The sequence below is a fragment of the Felis catus genome, chromosome E1 (genome assembly GCF_018350175.1).
Source record: "Felis catus isolate Fca126 chromosome E1, F.catus_Fca126_mat1.0, whole genome shotgun sequence".
NCBI lineage: Eukaryota > Metazoa > Chordata > Mammalia > Carnivora > Felidae > Felis > Felis catus.
This window is the reverse complement of record NC_058381.1, coordinates 42,663,167-42,675,605: the sequence shown is the minus strand read 5'-3', so window position 1 is coordinate 42,675,605 and position 12,439 is coordinate 42,663,167. Positions and strand designations below refer to the sequence as shown.

General features: G+C 52.5%; 2 long non-coding RNA genes across 5 annotated transcripts in view; one reads left to right on the top strand and one right to left on the bottom strand.

Moving 5' to 3' along the window:
- The window catches only part of LOC111559136, a 54,067-nt gene that overhangs the window by 39,767 nt on the left and 1,861 nt on the right, over positions 1 to 12,439 (top strand). The window contains exons 3-4 of one of the 4 annotated variants that reach the window (XR_006589619.1): positions 1,178 to 1,283; positions 11,088 to 11,762. The exons of 2 other annotated variants lie outside the window; for them this stretch is intronic. This is a non-coding gene — a long non-coding RNA (uncharacterized LOC111559136). Of the gene's footprint in view, positions 1 to 1,177; positions 1,284 to 11,087; positions 11,763 to 12,439 lie in introns of those variants that run through there. One more of the 4 variants, XR_006589615.1, reaches the window with a different exon arrangement.
- Positions 1,979 to 11,092, bottom strand: LOC123381959. The gene is made up of 3 exons (XR_006589621.1): positions 8,258 to 11,092; positions 4,650 to 4,835; positions 1,979 to 2,037 (listed from the first exon to the last, which is right to left on the bottom strand). It is a non-coding gene; the product is annotated as an uncharacterized LOC123381959 (long non-coding RNA).

The window sequence follows — 12,439 nt, the reverse complement described above, 5'->3', positions numbered from 1 at the left end:
ATAAGCTTGAATAACTTCTTAAATAACTTTTCTGAATCGTCACAGTTATATTCATTACAAGGTTACTGAGTGAGCTGGGTTATAGTCACTCTCAATACAGTATCCCTCTTATCTGACATGTTGGCTGGGTCAGGGACACGAGTGAGGGAACAGAGGCAAGGAACCTGTCAAGACTTAGAGAAGACTGACCTAGGATCCTAGAACAGTTTTGGGCAGCAGGAGGCAAGGCTGTGGTTGAAGAGAGTGAGCTCCAAAAAGAGGAGGTCCACGGGAGACGGTGGCCAGGAGTCTCAGAGGCTCGGCCAGAGCAGAGTTCTGAAGATGGCGAGGTGGGGTGGTGGTGGAATAGAGACTTCGGTGGGGGAAGTGGGGTGAGGGAAGAGTGGACTCCGGGAGAACCAAGGAGCAGGCCAGGGAGTGAGCAGGAGTGGGATGCAGGGAAGGTAACTATGGAGCCTGGCAGGAAGAACACAGGGTCTGGAAGGAGTGGCCGGTGTTGTGTGTTTCTGCACAGTGAATAGGGGCCTGAGAAGGGGGGGTAGAAGCCCCAGAGTGGGGATCCCAGAAGCCAAGAACGGGTCAGTTCCTCAAGAAAGGTTCTGGGCAGCCCCCTCCTCCCTTCCCGGACTCGGGTTACACACTGGTGTTTCCTATTTCAGGCCCTAAGCCCTCCACCACGTCCTCCCTCCCCCTTGCCACTCCCCCCTCCCATTCCCCAGGGAGGGACAAACACACTTGATATATGAAGTGTTTCCACCTCGACTCTTGGGAATCCCACAAAGGCTTCAGTGTGTGGCGGCCCCTCCTCCCTTTCCACTCCCAGCCCCTCCCCTCCCTCTGTCTAGGAGTCTGGGAATGCCTCTTTTTGGGGTGGGGGGAGGCGGCAGAGAGCAGGAGGACAAGCAATGGGTGTGGAGGATTCTCGTCCTCTCCAGGCATGCCCCCCATAGCAGGCGGGTGTGGGTGAGTGTTGGGGGTGCCCGCTGATGATCCCTGGTTTCTTCGGCTTCTCACCAGGGCCAGGCTCCAGAGGTGAAAGTGGCGGGGGTGGTAAGGGGTGGGGGGCTTGGCTTCTACATTTGCCTCTTTGCCCACCTTGCCCGCCTCACTCACTTGCTGCCGAAGCCCCCTCCCACTGGTCAGGGGAGTGTTGCACACCCCGCTCTCCTCCACACAGGAACCCAAAGGAGAAAGAAGGCACATTCAAATGCACTCCAGGTGCCAGGCATTGTGCCAGGCCATTGTACCATAGTCATCTCAGCTCCTTCAGGGCAGCTTCTGAGGTAAGACAAGTGACGTTGGAGGCAGTATGTCACGGTGTTCAAGACCATGGACTTGGGCGGCAGGCAGACCTGGGACCAAATCCCAACTCTTGGCCTCATGAGCGGGGCACGTTTCTATACCCGCAAAGTTTCAGTTCCCCATCCCTAAAGGAAGAGTAGAAGGCTTTCACAAGCTAGTTACAAGCGTTAAATAGCAGGGGCTCCTGGCTGGCTCGGTCAGTGGAGCATGCAACTCTTGATCTCTGGGTCAGGAGTTCAAGCCCCACACTGAGGATGAAGTTTACTTGAAAAAAAAAAAAAGAAATATTAACTAAGATATTGTGCATGAAGCACCTGGCGAGTGGAATGTAGTAGATGCTGACTGGTAGGGGGCGGAGCAGCCCCTGAGCTTTTCACTCCCCAGCAAGTCTCCTTTTGGAGGGCAGGAGCCCTGGGCCCTATGGAGTGGGCTTGGACCCCGCAAAACGAGGCCAGGCAGGGGATACAGTGTGCAGGAGAGAACTCCCTTCCAATTCCTAGGAGCACCCTTTGGAAGTACAGATGGCACTCTTGACTCCAAAAGAGCCTGAAGTTGGGGCGCCTGGGTGGCTCAGTCGGTTGAGTGTCCGACTTCGGCTCAGGTCACGATCTCTCGGTCTGTGAGTTCGAGCCCCACGTCGGGCTCTGTGCTGACAGCTCGGAGCCTGGAGCCTGCTTCGGATTCTGTGTCTCCTTCTCTCTCTGCCCCTCCTCTGCTCACGCTCTGTCTCTCTCTCTGAAAAATGAATAAACATTAAAAAGAAAAAAAAAAAGAGCCTGAAGTCAGGGACCTTGAGGACACAGACGTCCCACCTCCCATCCCCAGGCAGTGTGTGGGGGGGGAACCCCCCAACACAGTGGGTGGTCTCTCTGGCACTCCTCCTCTGACTCCCGGAGAAGCCGCCCGCTGGCCCTGGGCCACACCAGCCACTCACAAGGGCCAGTCACACCACATGTGTCCAACACTCGCGTCTCCCCCACACAGCGTCACAACAAAGAGTGGAAATGGGCACACGTGGGGGTTTGGAATAATGTTTCACACGTGAATGAGTGAGCTTATGTGCCGAGCACAGGTACGAGACACCCATGTGGGGCGGGGGCGGGGGGGGGGCGGTAAGCTTTGGGTACCTGTACATTGCATCTTATCTACACGTGAGGGGGTGCCTGTGTACATACACATTTGTGCTCACACGACTCCTAGACTCACCCTGGGGTCCCCGGGGGCATGTGTGCGCCATGTGCCAGGTTGTGTGTGTGTGTGTGTGTGTGTGTGTGTGTGTGTGTGTCCACGTGTGTGACTGCATGTCAGACAAACTCCCTGGAGCTGGGGCTCTGCGGGAAGGGTCAGACGGCAGTCTGAGACACTTTTCATGTGTCAGGCAAATCAGGCTCCCCTTTCAGGAAGCCTTCCCAAGGAAAATAAACTAGCCCAGCTCCTGGGGCAGACGGGGAGGGAGCTGGGGATCGGGAAAGAGAGAAGGGATGACTGAGCGTGGAGGAGGAGGTCACAAAGCAAGGCAGTCAAATGACACCCCTCTGACTCCACCCTTGACCCTATTCTGATCTCTGGAAATTGTCTTCTTTTCACTTTGTCCTGGGAGAGGTTTGTCCTCTTTCTCCTCTTCACATCCTTTTTTTCTCTTCTCTGTCTCTCCTGCCCTCCTTTCTTTTCTCTGTAAGTTTATTTATTTACTTTGAGAGAGCGAGCAAGTGAGCACGTGAGTGTGCATGCACACGCATGCACAGCGAGGAAGGGGCAGAGAGAGAGAGAGAGAGAGAGAGAGAGAGAGAGACGGAGAGGGAGAGAGAATCCCAAGCAGGCTCCATGCTGCCAGTGCAGAGCCCTTCGAGGGACTCCATCCCAGGAACCAAACCCCAAACCGTGAGATCATGACCTGAGCCAAAATCAAGTCTGAGGCTTAGCTGGTTGAGCCACCCAGGTGCCCCTCCCCCTGTTTTCTTCTCTCCCTTCTCTTTCATCTGCTCTTCTCCAATTTCTCCCTCTCCCTCCCATCTCCTACTACTCTGGCTGCCAGCCAGTCACGTCTGCTTCTCTCTCATCTCTACAGAAGAGGCCAAAACTATGGTGTACCAATGAGAACAAGTGGTCAGAAAATTCCCATCAGGAGCAGTACAGGTGTAGCAGTCGTTGGAGGGTTTTTTGTTGTTTTGTTTTGTTTTGTTTTGTTTATGTGGACTGTTTTCAACTTTTGTCTTTGGGTGCCAGATTGGCTGCAAAGTTCTCTGGCTGTTGCCTTCAGCTATGGAGGGGATCTTTTATTTGTCAGCTAATTGACTGCATCATTAACCACATGTTTATTAAGTACGCTGTTAGTGCCAGGCACTGTTGTCGGCTCTAGAGCTACAACAGTGGGCGATAAGCAGAAGAAGCAAAGGGACTCTGCCTCACAGAAATTTCACACTGATAGGGAAGTCAGAAATTAAAGTGACACACATAACGTAAAACTAAAACAACCTTGGGGCGCCTGGGTGGCGCAGTCGGTTAAGCGTCCGACTTCAGCCAGGTCACGATCTCGCGGTCCGTGAGTTCGAGCCCCGCGTCGGGCTCTGGGCTGATGGCTCAGAGCCTGGAGCCTGTTTCCGATTCTGTGTCTCCCTCTCTCTCTGCCCCTCCCCCATTCATGCTCTGTCTCTCTCTGTCCCAAAAATAAATAAACGTTGAAAAAAATTTAAAAAAAAAATTAAAAAAAAACAAACAAACTTGAGGGTTACAGACAGAGGAATACGCATATATATACGTGTTGTGACAACCTCTAAAGGGGGAAATGACATGATCAGAAAGATGGGAAGGATTTGCTAAGGAAGTGATTAGCCTAGATTTGCAGAAAAAGTAAAAGTTAACCAGGCTAAGGAGTGGAAGCGATTGTGAAGTGAGACAGATTATTAGACTGTAGTAGGCAAAGGGAACTGCATGTGCAAAGGCCCTGAGGCCAGAGGGAGGAGAGGGAGTTAGGTCAATTTGTGCAATTGAACTAAGGCCTGTGTGGTGAGGAGGGGGAACTTGAATGGAGCTGGGGCAATAGCCTGTACAAATCATGCACACTCTCTTAGGCTATGTTGAGGATCATTCATCTTGACAAAATGCCAAAATGCTTTCTATCATGTATTTTGTAACTTTTTTAAGTTGAGAAAGTATAAATTCATTAAGACTTTTAAATGAGTATATGTTTTTTCATACAACAGCATCCATACATATTTGAAAAACATTAACACACAGACCTGGTGGGAAAATTCTACTCTACAGGTCCACATATGGAATCCTCCGGGACTCCCAGGTTAAAGGTCACTGTGCTGGGGAAGAGAAGCAAGGAAGGGATAGAGACTCACCCCAGTACGTTGCCAGGCCTAGGTTCAATAGAAGAAGGCAGGCTGAGCCCAGCTCTACTCCTGGAGAGTCTGACCTTGGCCTCTGCCACCCCCACCATGTGCTTCACCACTAACAGCTGAGCTGGCTTGTGCTTGATGGGTGGAGGGGCAGGCAGGCGGGCAGGGGATGGGAGAAGGATGAGACAGCTGAGGAAGAAAGAGAGAAAAAAGGAGTAGTATCCTACTCGAAGCGTGGCCTTGGACCCGGAGCGTCAGCACTACCTGGGAACTTGCAGGAACTTCAAATTCTCAGCCCCCACTCTAGATCTACTGAATCAAAATCTCTGAAGTGAGGTGGACTTCATGGCATTATGTTTTAACAAGTAACTCCTAGACACTGTTAAAGTTTAAGAACCAGTGATACAGAGGGCATCACTGGTGGGGGGTACTCGGCTGAATCAGTGAAAACAGGACTTGAGTCTTCCATTCAGCCATCCAGCCACCATCTATTGCTGGGTACTCCATGTGACCCAGGCGCTTTTCCTGTAAGTCTTTCTGATGGAAAGGTGCTGAGACGGAAATAACACAGCTCCCTCAGGCCTAGTCCCGGCTCTCAGCTCTCCCGGGTCACTGTCTGACCTCTTGTTCTGGGGTGGAGAGCACCGCCCCCCCCATCATGGCCCACATGTGTAGGGTGAGGGAGGGGAAGTGTCTCAGGAGGGATGTCAGGCCAGGCTTCCTGGCAGACCCAGCTGTCCTTTCCAATCCACACTGCCCCCCACCTCCCAGCTCCTTCCCAAGGAGCACGCCCAGCAGCTGCAGGAACCACCCAGCCTGGCCCAACTCTAGCCCCAGTGTCCCCCAGCTCAGGGGAAGTAGAGTTCAACCTGTTCTTCCCTGATGGGCCCTCCCAGACCTCCGCAAAGGGACCCAGACCCACCACAGCTGGAATCTAGGACATCCCTGGAACCCTTCTCTCCTTCCCCACAAATCTCCCCTACTTGAGGGTATTGGGAAAAGCTGCCACAAGCCATGTCCTCACCCCCGTGCCCCCTGCCTGAGCCCCAAACCCAGCTGTCAGCTCCTCAGGTCACAGCCCACCCCCACTGAACGCCATCCCACACTGTGGGTGGGATCTCATCTCCACACAGGCCAAGCAGCTGGCTGGACCACCTGCCTCAGGAGAGACCAAATGGAAGGCCGAGAGGAAGGGCAGGGGTGGGGGAGGCTCTGAGGGAGAGGAAGCAGGGGTGAGAGGGCTGGGGCCAGGAAGTCTAGTATGTTAAAGCTGAAAGGGATATTAGGGATCAGCTAGTGCAGCCTGGACATTTCACACCCCTCCCCAAGACGGGAGAGATAGTTGGGGCATCCCTACAGAGAAACGTGCTCTCCCCCAACTGACTGTAGTCTACTTTATTGTTTACCCTCTTCCTCCAGGAGCTTCCTATAGCGAACTCCATATTTCTTCTCCCCTATCATTCATTCTACTACTCCTGACTGCCCATAACTGGTACTTGGTTCATTAGCTTGTCTCATAGTCGCCCCATGTCCATAATTTTTTGTATCTTAAATGGAGATCCATCAGCAGACTGGAGGTTTCCTAAGGATAAAGGCTATATCTCTCGTCTAGATGTTCCTGGAGAACAAATGGTGTCTCCCTTTCACTAGAACACAAGTTTCCTGAGAGCAGGGGCTGTATTCCGTCTTAGACTAGGGTTCCCCAAAGGCAGGAACTGAGCCTCCAGAATTTTGTGGGCCTCCTACTCACCTCTCTGATTCTGTTCCACAGAGATAGCCCTTGTTTAGTTCCTTAGACATGTGGCCTGGAACCTAAAAGCAGTGAGCCCCTTGGACGGGAGTACTCACTTCAGAGGCTATCTATGCCTGAAATGGCCGGTGCCATTTGGAGCCATTGGGGCCAACACTTTGCAGGCATGACCTGGGAATTCTCAGACAACTGTTCCCATTCCTTGCCCATCCCAAGATCCTAAATTTTTGTCAGAGTAATTACAAGGCTTGGTGTTCTATGGTTCCTGTCCCAGCAGCCCTCCTGGGAAGTTCTCTGACGTTTTGAAGGGAGCTCTACCTGAGCTGGAGACCCTGTGAACTCAGGGACTGTTGTGGGGTTGGGGGTGAGAGGAGAGGCCTTCCTTCCTCCTGTTTGAAGAGGCTTCTGGGGATGGCTGAGGCAGATGACCCCTCTCCAAAGCTCCCAAGGCCCCAGCCCTTTATTGACTTTCCCTCTCCCATTTGCCCCATTCCCTCCTCACCATTTCCCAGGATGAAATTCAGCAAAGGCACCAAGCTAACCCTCTCTCTCAAAAAAAAAAAAAAGGGGGGGGGGCTACCCTGAGTAGCTCAGCCTGTTAAGTGTCAGACTTTGGCTCAGATCATGATCTCATGATTTGAGCCCCGCATCGGGCTCTCTGCTATCGGCATGAGCCTGCTTGGGATCCTCTGTCTCTCTCTCTCTCTCTCTCTCTCAAATGAATAAACGTTAAAAAAAAAAAAAGCTGCCCCCAAAATAAAGCTAACCTTCTCTATCGAATTGGTCATAGAGCCTTCCTCCTTGGCCCTCAAAGGGGTTTCTGGGATTTCTGTCACAGCTCCCAACCTACCAAAGTCCTAGTTCATTCTGGAACTTTCTGTATTATCACCCTGAGCATCCAGCAGCCCCAGCCCCAGCTGGAGATGTGCCAGTAAGTACAATGAGACCTCAGTTCTGTCTCAGAGGATCCTGCCACGGCCTCTTTCCACACTGTGCTGGGCCATATAGTGTACAGGGCACCTTCATACATGTTATCCTAAGAACACACCTGTGATGGGCTGGCTAGCACTGCTTCCTCTTCCAGTCTCCATGACACAGGGTTAGAGCTTGCCACATTACACTCTAACCGTGTATGTGATAACCCCACACCACCCCATACTATTAAGGATGAGCTTCTAACGGTCAATGTCCTTATTCACTTTTAAGGCCCTGGTCACTAGCAGAATATGTGGCATATAGTAGCCATTAAGTTTGTGGGATGGATGGATGGATACAGAGACAAAGGAACATGATCTGTACAACAACCCTATAAGACACATAGGACAGACCCTATCCCAATAAAGGAAGCAAGGCTCCGAGGAGCTAAGAAATGTATCCCAGGCCCCACAGTCAGTCCGTAGAACTGGGACCCCAGGCCAGGCCCTTTGTTTCAGTTTCAGTGCACCACCCTATCCGCAGTGCTAGCTCGGAACTAAACCCAGGCCCCCAGACTCCCTACACCCGGAGCACTGTGTGTGGCTGCACAGGTCACACACTGCACCACTCCCGGAGGTGCTCTTCACGTTACTAAATGGCCACTCCAGGAGCTGCTGCAGGATGTGGCCCCCGTGGCTGCCTCCCCACTCACTGCTCAGCCCTCTTTGTGCACACACTCAGATACTTAAGCCGACAGGAATTCATGACCTCCTTCTCTTCTCCTGCTGTAAGAGTGCCTGCCAGCAAGGAGCTTCTGGGGGGCAGGTGAGGATCCCTGAGGAGTACACAGCACCCCCTCCCAGCACCACCGTGTGCCTCCTGCCTCCCCAGGTAGGAGCACTTCTGTGGAACCTCACCGCGTCCCCCCCCCCCACAGGCCCCTTACCTGTGCCCACACCCACCCCTCCACACTCGCCTCCCCACACACATGTGCACCATGCAAGCCAGGCACAGGGCCCCAGATCTCCAAGCTCCTGATGGAGTCTCAACCAAGCAGGGGGCTGAGGGCTGGGGGCCGCCTCCTGCAGCAGAGCCCCGTCCCCCTCCACTCGTGTGCAGGGCCCTGGCCCCTCCCGGGGAACAAGGCTGGGATTAATAAGCGGCGCGGCTCCCTCCCCTAATGGGCTCCAGCTGCACAAACATTCCCAGAATTCAGAGCCTGCTCTGTCTGGGGCGGCCCAGGCCTCAGCTCCAGCATTCCTGGCCCCCTCCCCCTCCCAAGCCTGGGACAGCTGCTCCGGAACTCCGGCAACTGGCTGGGGATCGAATCCCAATCTGGCTTTTCCAGAGGTGGGGGGTATTGGAATGACTGGGGGTGGGGTGGAGTGGGGAGCAGAGGAGGAGGGAAGAGGTGAAGGAACTCTGAAGGGACGGCTCAGTTCCCGCCCTACGCGCCCCTCCCCCTCGGCTCTGTGGCCCGCCCCTCCCCCAGCACTGCTTACCCTCTTAGCAGTAGGTACCAGGGGCCCAGCTCAGACTTACCTAATTTGTCTCACCAGGCGGTGCCCTTGGCTGGCAATGCCCAGGAGGAGGTGACAGGACAGAGCTGGGAGGAAAGATAAACATCTCCCCTTGTGTTTTAAGAGATCCAGCTGTGTCTCAGATGGAATCTATGGCCTGGCAGGAGCTTCATTCAAAGATTCTTATCAAGACGGGAAGAGGGGGGTAGCAAAGGGAGCAGAAAGAAGAAGGAAAGTGGGGTCCTCACCCTCCCGTTATCCTCTCAGGGAGGGACATTTAGGGACCCAGAGGCAGGAGTTCTAAGTACATAAAGATGGGCCACGTCGATGACAGCGCTGAACCTGTCTTCTCTTTCCCATCTCTGGATCAAGGGCCAGAACGGGTCATTCAGCTGTCCTTACCCAGGTGCCACCAGTTTAGCTAGTTTGTGGGACACCAAGGGCTGAGGCCAGGTGAGGAGTCTTGTGACTTGACTTTGTGCCAAGGTCCATCTGACTGGGGGGACTGGTGGAAAGCATAAGTGACCCTAAAGGAGGCGTGTGACTGTCCATGTGTGCATGTGTATCGATGCCCAAGCCTGAGCAGCTGTGTTAAGTGGCGCCGCTTGACATGTTCGGAGTGCACACACCTCATCTGCCTTCTGCATGTCCCACATCCATTAGGACTAGCCCATTAGGGCTGCCTGCTAGCCACCCCCCCCCCCCCCGTTGGAAGTGTCCCTACGTGGGGCATGTGCTGGAGAGAGGCTGAGAAGAGAAGGAATAGTAAAAAGGAAAGGGAGGTCAGAGAGGGGAGAGCCCTGCGGGAGGCGGTGTAAGCAACAGAGGGCACCAATTTGGGAGTTGAGAAATGTGGGTGCTGGCCTCACCTCTGCCATGAACCAGCTGGGGCGTTTGGACAAGTCACTTCCCTGACCTGGGCCTTAGTTTCCTTATCTTGAATATGGGAAAGTTAGACTAGAGTGTGTTCTGAGTTCCTTCTTAGATTCCACTGTCACTAGAACTGGGTTTGGGGCTATAGGGAAGATGCCCATCTCCTCAGACCTGTGGAGAAATGGGCTCTGGGCAGGCCACCAAGAGCAGTCAACAGGGACTGCATGGAGAGTACCCAAGTCTCCCTGGAGAGGCAATCCAGAGGAGGGGAGTGATGGCAGGCTCTCCCAACTGGCAGTTCTTGGCGGCAGTCCCGTGTGAGGGCAGAGGAGGGCCACTGAGACAGGGAGCATGGGGTCAGTCACCCTCTCGCCCTCATGCAGCAAATATACACGTCCCCTCTCCTGCTGAGGAACATAGACCTCTCTGGGTCTTTGTCCCCACACCCGCTTGTGTCACATCACCTGCTTTCTCCTGGGCCCAGCCATTTCTCCATGGAGGCACAGACAAATGGCTCTCTGACAACGTTGAAGCCCCTTAACTCATTACTGTACATGAGTCGGAAGGAGTGCAGTGAGACCTTCTTGCATAAATGGAGAAACTGAAGGCCTCTGGTTAGAACAGGAAGTTAGGAATTGAACCCCATTTAGGATTCTCTCCAAGTGAGCCTCATTAGTCATTCGTCTGGCATTTAGTGAACAACTATACTTTACAGTTAGCCCTGCATTAGAAAATGAGGAATACAAAGAAATAACATTTCTCCCTGGGGTATGATGTTAGAAAAAACAAATTCCTCCTCCCCGCCCCGCCCCCGCCGAAACAAAGATAGAATTGGAACCAACCCTAGGTTGACCCAAGGAAACAGTAATCAACATGCAGTTGGGTTTCAGAGCTGTTGATGTGGGCACTGGAGAAACAGTAGACCAAGACACCTGAGCCTTCTAGGTGGAAGATTATAAAGCTGAATTATAAAGCTGCAGGTGTTTCGCAGGGACACTGAGGATTTTAAGAATGAAAAGAAGGAAAGACCATGGATGCAGAACTTATACCCTCCCTCCCTCATCCCTCCCTACTTCTTTCAGTTATCTATTGGGTGACAATCCACCCCAAACCGAGTGGCTTAAACAACAGCAATCTTTTATGTGCTCACGATTCTGCAGTTTGGGCAGGGTTTGGTGTGGACAGCTTGCCTCCGCTCCCTGCAGTGTTGGCCGGGGGGGGGAAGTTCAGCTGGGCCTGGAGTATCTGAGGTGGCCTTACTAATGTGTCTGGCGCCTCTGCTAACGTGGCAGGGAGAGATGGGAGTGCTTCTCTTTCCTGCCTAGTCTCTCATCCTCCAGAGTGTTTCTCTCCGTCTCTGAGTAGCCTCTTTCTCTCCTGCAGCGTGCTTACGCTTCACATGGTGGCTGGCTTCCGAGACGCCAAAGTGGAAGCTGTGGCGGGCCTCCTAAAACCTACACCTGAACTGTCAGGACATCAGTTTTACTGCATTCCTATTGATCAAGGCAAGTCAAAGGCCACCCAAATTCAAGGAGAGTGAAAACTAGATGAAAGGCTCCGAATGGAGAAGGCATTTCTTTGCAGACCGTCCACCACATTCCCCGCCCTGTGCTCCCCTTTGTTCCCCCTGGCTCACTGAAAGGCACTGTCCTCCTCCCTGGGCTGTCATCCTTCACCCCTGCTTCTAATCTGTGCCCAAGTGCTGTTGTTTCTGCTTCCTAAGCACCTTTCAAATCATTCCCATCACCGCTACTGTCCTCTCTTACCTAGAATGTGAATAGCTTCCTAGAAGTTCTCCGTTTTCCACTCCTGCTTCATTACCATGTTGCTTTCCACACTGCAGACAGAGAGATCACCTATGGGGGGCTGGTAAAGTGGGGGACGGACGAGCCAGGGAGACCTGTGCTTCATGATACACCTTTTGGTACCATGTGCGTACCTTTCCAAAAACGAAAATGCCTTTAAAAAGAAAAATTTTTTTAATGTTTATTTATTTTAAGAGAGAGAGAGAGAGAGAGAGAAAGCATGAGCTGGGGATGGGCAGAGAGAGAGGGAGACACAGAATCCCAAGTAGGCTCCAGGCTCTGAGCTGTTAACACAGACCCCGATGCGGGGCTGAACTCACGAACCATAAGATCTTGACCTGAGCTGAAGCTGGACGCTCAACCCACTGAGCCACCCAGGTACCCCTAAAATGCCTTTCAAAAATGGATTCAGGGGCCGCCTGGCTGGCTCAGCCAATAGAGCGTGGAATTCTTAATCTCAAGGTCATGGGTTCGAGCCCCACATGGGTATAGAGATTACTTAAATAAATAAAACTGAAAAACAAACAAACTTTAGAAAAAAGAACTGGATGGGGGGTGCATGTGTGGCTCAGTCGGTTAAGCGTCCAACTTCGGCTCAGGTCATGATCTCACAGTTTATGAGTTTGAGCCCCTCATGAGGTTCCACACTGACAGTGTGGAGCCTGCTTGCGATTCTCTCTCTCCTTCTCTCTCTCTGCCCCTCCCCTGCTGGTGCACTCTCTCCCTCTCGCTCAAATAAATAAACTTAAAAGATTTTTTTAATAAATAAAAATTAAAAGAACTGAAAGACTTTAAAAACATCGGTTCAAAGTCAAATTTATTAATAGACAAAAGAAACCAAATCCTCACTGTGTCATTTTTCTCCTGAAAACCCCTCAGTGACGGCCCACAACACCTTCAAGTTTAGATTCCTTAGCAGAGCTCACAAAG